Genomic DNA, 8,031 nt, shown 5'->3' with positions numbered 1-8,031 from the left:
TGTGTATGTAGGACTGAATACGACTGAGATTATGCTGCTTAATCGGTCACCACAACTCAGATAAGTCACAGCATATGCTTAGCTCAAACTCATTGGAAAGAAAAAAACACTAAGGCATTTAAGCAAATATACAGTTTAGTGTGGCTTGAGAAAGTGCATTTGACTGGGTACAAGTCATGGGCTGCAAAATCTTGAGCTGCAGTAACTCAGGTCCCAGCAGTGATATGCCTGATAGATTACTAAGTCTGTGTCTATATCAGTAAATAAGCTGGCCCCTGAAGGGCCTTGTTATGGCTCGTGCTCACGTGAGAATTTTCTTCCCRGCCAACACACGGTGACTGTGTCCAGACTGTCTATTGGAAATATTTCCTGGCTATGCTATCCCCTGGATACATCATTGCCTGGGACAATGCTGGCTGGCATGGGCCAAAGCTGCACCAGGGAGGATGCTAACCATTACAAAGTRTGGTCCGCTGTGGGACAGTGCCTGCAGGTTGCTTCTGTTCAGTTTGGTAAGTTAGGCAGCCTGATAAACTATCGAACAAGCATACTGAAAAGAAAAAAATTCCTTCTTGACCTCAGAGATCTGAGACCTCTGCAGGTGGCATTAACTGTCATGGGAAGACGTGCAGACAGTGCTCTCTCCAGTAACTATTTCCAGACCAGAGACTCTTTAAGCGTTTCCGCTAGGATCCTGAATTCCTCCTTGATGGCAGGTGGAGGATGGCACAGTTTACCCCTGCTCACAGAATAGGGAGCGTTTGCAGAAATCACTGTTTAAAGAACAGTATCAGAGCACTACACTAAATGGTGTGTTTGCCTGCACAGGCCACTGTGTGAGATGCAGAGGGTTACTCCAGAAGATTAATAAGATCAGTAAAGTCTAAGGTATGTTTAACCTCTAGAAATATGCACATGCTGAAAGCACTGAAGATACTTGAATAGTCAGAGCACTGTTGTCTCCTCCAGCCACAGCAGAGCAAAACCACCCACTAAACCCACTGAAAGACACTGCAGGGAGGTGTCTCTTTAGCCATGAGGCTCCTTTAAGAGCCAGTCTAAAGCAAGAGCCTAGCATCTGAATTACCCTCTGTAGGAAGCTGCCTTCTTCCACTGATTACGGAAAGGACTTGGAAAAAGCAACCTCCCTGGGCCACATTTAGCCTTTATGCACCCTCCCCTCATGCCTTAACATGCTTCTCCTAGATTGGGGGAGCTGGGGTAAAATGATTGCCTTTAGACTGCAGTGGAGACAGCAAGGCTGCCGGGCTATCATCTCTTTCTGATCGATGAATGTGGAAGTTCAGGCTTCTTTTCACTTCATTGTTTCCACATTCGCATCTACCCAGAGGATTTCCTCTACCAATGGCTGGTAGTGGGAAGACTTTCACCCGCCACAGGCCAGACAGTCAATATCACTTCAGCCTGCAATGAGCACCGGCARGAAAAAATGAACTCTCCGGGCATGCGAACGTCGCCAACTCTCCATTGCTACCCTAGGAGCTCTGCTATGTCATCTACTGCCATGACRATATTCAGGGAATACAGGGCCTAGTTGTCAAGGCCTCAATCTGACAAGAGGCATAAAAGAGCAGTGTCTTTGAAATCCACCCTCACAGCTAGAACCAAAAGCAGCATTTTCGGTAAAAGATTAGGAAAGTGAGCTGAATCAGCAGGCTCTGCAGTCTGTCATCACTCACTTGTTATCAGCACATACATTCAAACGCACGTTTGCAAAAGGTCTGTGACACAGCCGCCTCCTTCTAATCATGGAGGAAAGTAAGAAAATTATTTAGTCTGTGTTTTCCTATGACCAAGTCTTGCTTCTTTGTGTGCAAGCTGCTGGGGTTCATTAGTACCTTCTGATATTCGTTATTTATAAGCAGGCCTGCTCTGTTCAGGTTCATTTCCTGCTCCTCAACACAACACTACTGGACACTTTCACACACTTCAAACACATTGCACAACGCTGGGGAAAAGTCTTTAGCAAATAAGCAACAGCCTGCCCAAACAATAGCCTCATCAAAGAGCCAAGCCTCTGTAGACACTAACACAACCTCCTACCCACACCATGCACCAAGAAAACCCATAACACCCAGAGAGCTCCACAGAGTGGCCAACACAGCCTTCCCACAGACCAACAGCATATCCCAAACAAGAAAAGATATGGGCAATCCCAGACTTGGGGAGCAGCAATGGATCTGTACRGTGTCATCATGCAAGACATCCCACCAGAGACAAATGAGATGGGTCCTGTCTTGAGGTCTGCACTGTTCTTAGTGCTGTCTGCAGGTCTCAGTCACATTCTGCAGCCATGGTGTTCAGCAGCTACCTGGGAGCTGCACAGCACTGCACGACTGGTAGGTTTACTCCTCATTTGCAACTACATTTGATGGCAAATATGTCACTTTAACACAGTGATGCTGCTCTGGTGTGGGACTTCCAGACAAAGGAACAAGAGCATGTGCTCTCTGGCTTTTGGTAAATTTTCATACGTCATGGGCAGAAAATAGGCCTCTAAGATGTATGAGTGCTGTCACATGGCAGCTGTACTTGGATGCTTCCAGAGTGGTGACCCATCTCACATCGAGCTGGGCAACAGCTACCAAATAGCTGAGCTAGTGGTGGTGGGGAAGGGCTGTCAGGTTAATAGTACTCATCTTCCTAGCACCAACCTGCAAAGCAAATCATCTTTTGGGGATGTTAGGGAGACACTGTGTAGGTGTACAGGTAAAATGGCAAGTTTGGGTGAACTGGCTGGCAAGTACTAGCAACAGTTAAAAGAGCTGCTTAAAAGTGAGCAAAAAGGGTGTCCTGAGCACACATCTAAATCTCATCCAGTCTAGGAAAGTCTCACTTATTCATTTTGGTCAGTGAGGACTAAGCGCCTAAATGCCTTTGAGGGTCCACATCCCCATGTCTTGGTCCCCATGTAGTAGCTGAGGAGAGTGGCACTGCCCCAACTCGCAGCGCTGCTGGTAGGTGAAGCACAGTGAGGTGCTCGGACGCAAAGCTGACKGAGGCCAGGGCAATGCACCAGGTAGCCTGTGACCAGCTGCACAACTTCAGTGTCCTGCCTATGTGCTGGGCAATTAATAAAGGCAATTATCTCCAAGCAGTCTTGGAGGCTTCCAGAAACCATTATGCTGCACCTCTGCTGGGCAGAATAAGGGTGTAAAGGAGGACTATTCTGTGTAGTATTTCCATGAACTCCCCATCCTGTGAGCAGCTCCTTGTAGGGTGAAAGCCCCTTCATCCTTTTCAGTGAGGAGTTGGCCCTCTTCAGTTATGGTCATACTCTTCAGATGGGTCCAGACCAGCGTTGCCAGGAGCTGTGCTAGCAGTTAAACAGCATGGATGAACATGTGCCAGTCCCTGAGCTGCCTGTCTCTCTTCAGTTTAGTCAGCTTGTACAGTCAGAGTTTATATATCTTTCAATTGCATGTGCTCATTCTATTCTGTGATGTTATCTATGGCTCCTACATGGAATATACAGCTGGTATTTAAAAACAACATCAAGTCATTCTAAATTGGGCTCTCACTACTGTCACATTAGACTATAGGCATGCAATTAAGTCATTTATCTTAAAATAGAATCCACAAGAGAAACCTCTAACTGATCTGCTTTTACTTCTCCTCCATGCTGGTTACACAGTAAAACTCATCACTTCAAACCATCCTGAAGGTCATTTTTGCTGACAATCACAGCCCATTCTAGCCAAGAGTTCTGGATGCATCCAAATGTGCATTTCTTATTTCTGGTCTGAATATGTCTGCTGTTGACGTCTAACTCTTGGTTTTAGTTATGGCTTTCTCTGCTATATGAAAGAGAAATTGTTGTAAAGTTTCAATTTTGCAAGAGTGATTTCATTTTAAAGACTAGTGGTTTTCTCCAAATCCTGTAAAGCTTCACTTATAAATAACTTTAAATTTAAATGCCCAGAATGCTGGTAGCCTCTTAAATGATTCTGTATATAGTGAAAACAACTACAGTGTTTTAGGTCTGTCTGCACCCAGTCTTCATGAGCCTCAAACTGCCAATGACGTTTATATTAAAATCTGCAAGTGGATTCTCAGCTGCCATAAAACCATAACTTAAGGCATGATTCTGCTTTCACTTACACTCAAATCAGTTTTTGTAACTCTACCACTTACAGTAGACTCTCCTACACAGAAAAATAGATGTGGAACATACCTGACATGTCAGCTCAGTTGTTCATAGTTCTGGGGAGTTTAAGGATGGAATGAACTGCTCGATGACTTAGTCTGACATCCTGGTTATGGAAATTCATTCAGTTATTCTTGTATTGGGTCCAATAAATTGCATTAAACTTAAGTGTATCTTCCAAAAAAGCATCCAGAGGATTTAAAAACACAGGAATCCACCACTCCCCTTCATCGTTCAGATAACTGTTTAAGAAAACTTACTATTACGTATGACTGCCTCATTTCTCATTTGAATATATCTACTTCTAGCCACTTTCAACTTCTAGCCATTGTTCTTTTTYGTCTTTCGCTGTTATATGAAAAAGATCCTTATTATCTGGCATTCTCTTGCAGGGAGGACAACGATGCATTGCAAACAAGTTGCTTCTTGCTTTTCTTTCTGATAAGCTCTGCACACTCACTGATCTGTAATGAAGGGCTGTATGCAAATCCTTACCTTACAGAAGATGTGGGGTAAGATCCCTGCAGTGTGGATGGGCTTAACCACCTCAGCGTCACTGAGGGAACAGGTCTATCTGTATTTTCCTGGCAGCAATGCTACCGAAGATGCTGTTGAGGACAGTTCCTGCTGCCTGCTACTGTTGGCTGCTCGTTTCCGCCCCCAGAAAATCCCCCCCCTTCCTATCACCCTGAACAGCCTGTCTATACATCCACAAAGTAAATGGTTTTCATGTTTGCAGTTATTTTTAACCCAGATCAATTCACTGAACCCATCACTAAGTACTACAAACTGTGAGCTGGTCCAAGTGAAGGAGTAGATTGGAGTGTGTGCATTTAGAAGGGGGATAAAGACATTTAAGGGTGATAGGAAAAGATAGGCAGGAAAAATGCACATGGAACCATCCCTTCTGGATGAAAGCAAGGGCTCGACAGTCACTAGAGAATTGTTGACATGCCATCAAGTCACCCTTCTTTTGCTCTGTGGTAACAAGTTTATTTAGCCATAGTCTATGTCAAACACCCCACAAAATCTAAATGTATTTTGTCTGACCTTTGTCAGACAAACTCATTGCCTCATCAGAAAATGAAGTCAGGTTTGTTGATGTTTGTCTACCATTGTGGACAGTGACAGCCAAGAAGTCCTTCTTCCCACTAACTGTGATTATAAATCCTGATTAGGAATCAGRATTGTTTGATAATGGTAACCATGTCGATGTAATATAATATATAAACATAGATGTGATATAGTTTCAACTAAATATACCTACATCTGTTTTCGATAGCACTGTGTGGATTGGCATTAATCATATCCTCCTACTTTAATTCTTTCCTGGTAGACTAACCTAGCTTCAGTGACCTACGTTATCCTGCTTGTCGTAAAAGCACGATCACACAGCATTAGCTATGGCTGAGAAGGAAGTAGCTGTGGACATGAGAGACTCACCACTCCCATTATGTCATTTTCTAAAACAAAGTTTCAATGTGATTTAAGTGCTGCTATTACTGCCCCTGTAATACAAGAAGGACACACAAATTTGTGCCTCACCGGACTCTCTCTCTTGATCTCTGTTCAAACCTAAAGAAGATGGGATTAAGCCAATGAGACGCTGTATATTTCTGGAGTAATATATAGGCATCAGTCAAGGAGGCTTGCAGCCCTCAAATTTAAACCATTAAAAATGGAATACAGAACAAAGAAATAACAGTTCAAAAGAAATGTGGTTATGAACACCCCCCTTCCCCAAATAAACTTCATTTCAGAAATGATCCTAGATCTCTGAGGCCCCTGTGCATGTGTTCCTGAGTCAGGACAAGGCAAGCAAGTACCCAGAGCGAAGCCAAGTGAAGCTGGCAGCACCAGCTCTCTGAAGGACAGCTTTGAGGGGCAGCTGTGTTCAAGCATGGACTTGGGCCATGCGTGTTAAAATCTAATCCTCTCTTGACTCTGGCAGCACCAGAGAGAAAGCCTGATGTTAGGAAATTGTGCTTTAACACTTACACAGATGCAGAGAACTTGGTTACAACACTGTGAACATGTGTGATGTTGGCAGAGCTTGATGGTAGCTCTTTACCTGGCTAAATGACAGATGTTAATCATGTTATAAGCTTGGCTTATTGAAGACTTTTCTACCCTAGGTATTTCTGGGTGGTAGCTCATGTGGACAGGATTTTGGGTAGCCCTCTTGATACTCTCCTGCCTTCTGGCCCTGCTTGGAGCAGATACCGCAAGTTTCCCTTTGCTAGATGAGACACTTTGATCATTTGGGGGTAGACAGAACATGGGAACGATGATGCCTAGAGGGGAAAACCTGAAAGCAGCACTCTGCTAGACTTTATGCTTGCTAAGTCGTGCTATACTTTCAAGGACACTTTAAACCATCGTAAACTGGACTGCTGCCAAAAGCAGCTGTACCACCTCCTCCCTGCCCTAGTTACTTGTTCTTACTTTTTTGCTCCTCGAATGGCTATTTTTAAGCTAAGTTAGGCCTCCTGACACAAGGAAAGGGACTGTGCAGAGGTAAGAATGAGGAGCCTGAYGCGGGAGGAGGGAAAGAGAGCTGCTTTTCCTGGCACTGCCAGGTTAAAACAGTTGTGAAACTCTGGCCTAAACAAGAGCCAGACTTGTTATTTGAGGCAGACCAGATTTCTCAAAGAGCTCCACTTTTATTTGCATCCCAAAACCACATTTGCAGCCCCCCCCCACCTCCTTTCCACACCGGGAGCCACCCTTCCCTTTCACAGCAACTGAGCACACCTGAAAATCTGACCACTTCCCCAAGGTACTCAAACAATTCCCTGTCTAAGTAACTACCGGCTTTAAACCATTGCATCGGCATGATGAGCGCACAAGAGTGCCGAGCATTTTTCCCACGCCAGAAGGTAACAGCCGGGCGACATCTCAGCGCGGAGTCACGGCCGCATTGCACAACCACGCTCAGATGTGGTCCCGCTCGGCAGCTCAATGCCTTCAAGCAGCCACCTCGGTGGGCTTTGAGGAAATAGTGGGGGGGAAATACAAGTTCAAATGCCCCCTCGGCTCAGGAGGGCCCTGCAAGGGGCAAGGCTGGACCCACGCACGAAGAGGCTCTGCTCAGCCACCCACACCGGCCCCGCTTCGGCAACATCTTGGCAGCTCTTGGGTGTTATCAGGACCCGTTTTGCTCCTCTTACTTCAACAGTGCCACCTAGTGCCCTTTTTTAATCATTTCAAGTAGAAACTTGGGGAAAGTGGGGAGAGCCACAGTCGAGGTGGAAAAGAGAACGAGCCCATCCGTAAGATTTAAAGGCCAAAGCCACCGGTGGGTGTAATGTCAACTCCAGGTGCCCCTGCCTGTCCCGAGGTAACTTTTAACGGCCAATAGAGAACAGAGTGAGAATTTCTGGAGCAAAACTGGAAAGCAAATTTCCAGTTCTTAAATTATCTAATGTGTTTCTAGGCTTGTTTTAACACAACTAACATAGGTATTAATGCCAGTGGGTGCTTGCTTGGGTATTTACTGTAGAAAACGTTTCCGAGAGTGAATGAGTAAAGCAGGATTGGAAACTGCAAAGTTCATCCATTCATAGAGGCAATTCCCTTATTAATAAAAACCAGCAGCAGCAAAAACTGTCCCAACTGAATAGTGGCTGTGGGAGGGACAAGTCCCATAGTCCCAGCCTGCAGATGCAGGGTGTGGGGAGATGGGAAAGTGGGTTTTTTCCCCTAACTGAGGGACACGAAGAGGAAATCAGGTGGTGGCAACATATGTGTATTGCATTTCTTTCCAAAATTTGCAGCTTAGCTAATTGAATTCATGCCGCTGAATTGGTCCTTGGCTGAGCTCATTTCAATGGGCAGGGTTTTTTTTTTTTTTTTTTTTCCCC

This window comes from Apteryx rowi, unplaced genomic scaffold, assembly GCF_003343035.1.
Source record: "Apteryx rowi isolate R43461 unplaced genomic scaffold, aptRow1 scaffold_125, whole genome shotgun sequence".
Lineage (NCBI taxonomy): Eukaryota > Metazoa > Chordata > Aves > Apterygiformes > Apterygidae > Apteryx > Apteryx rowi.
The sequence above is the reverse complement of the archived record's forward strand: the minus strand, read 5'-3'. Positions refer to the sequence as shown.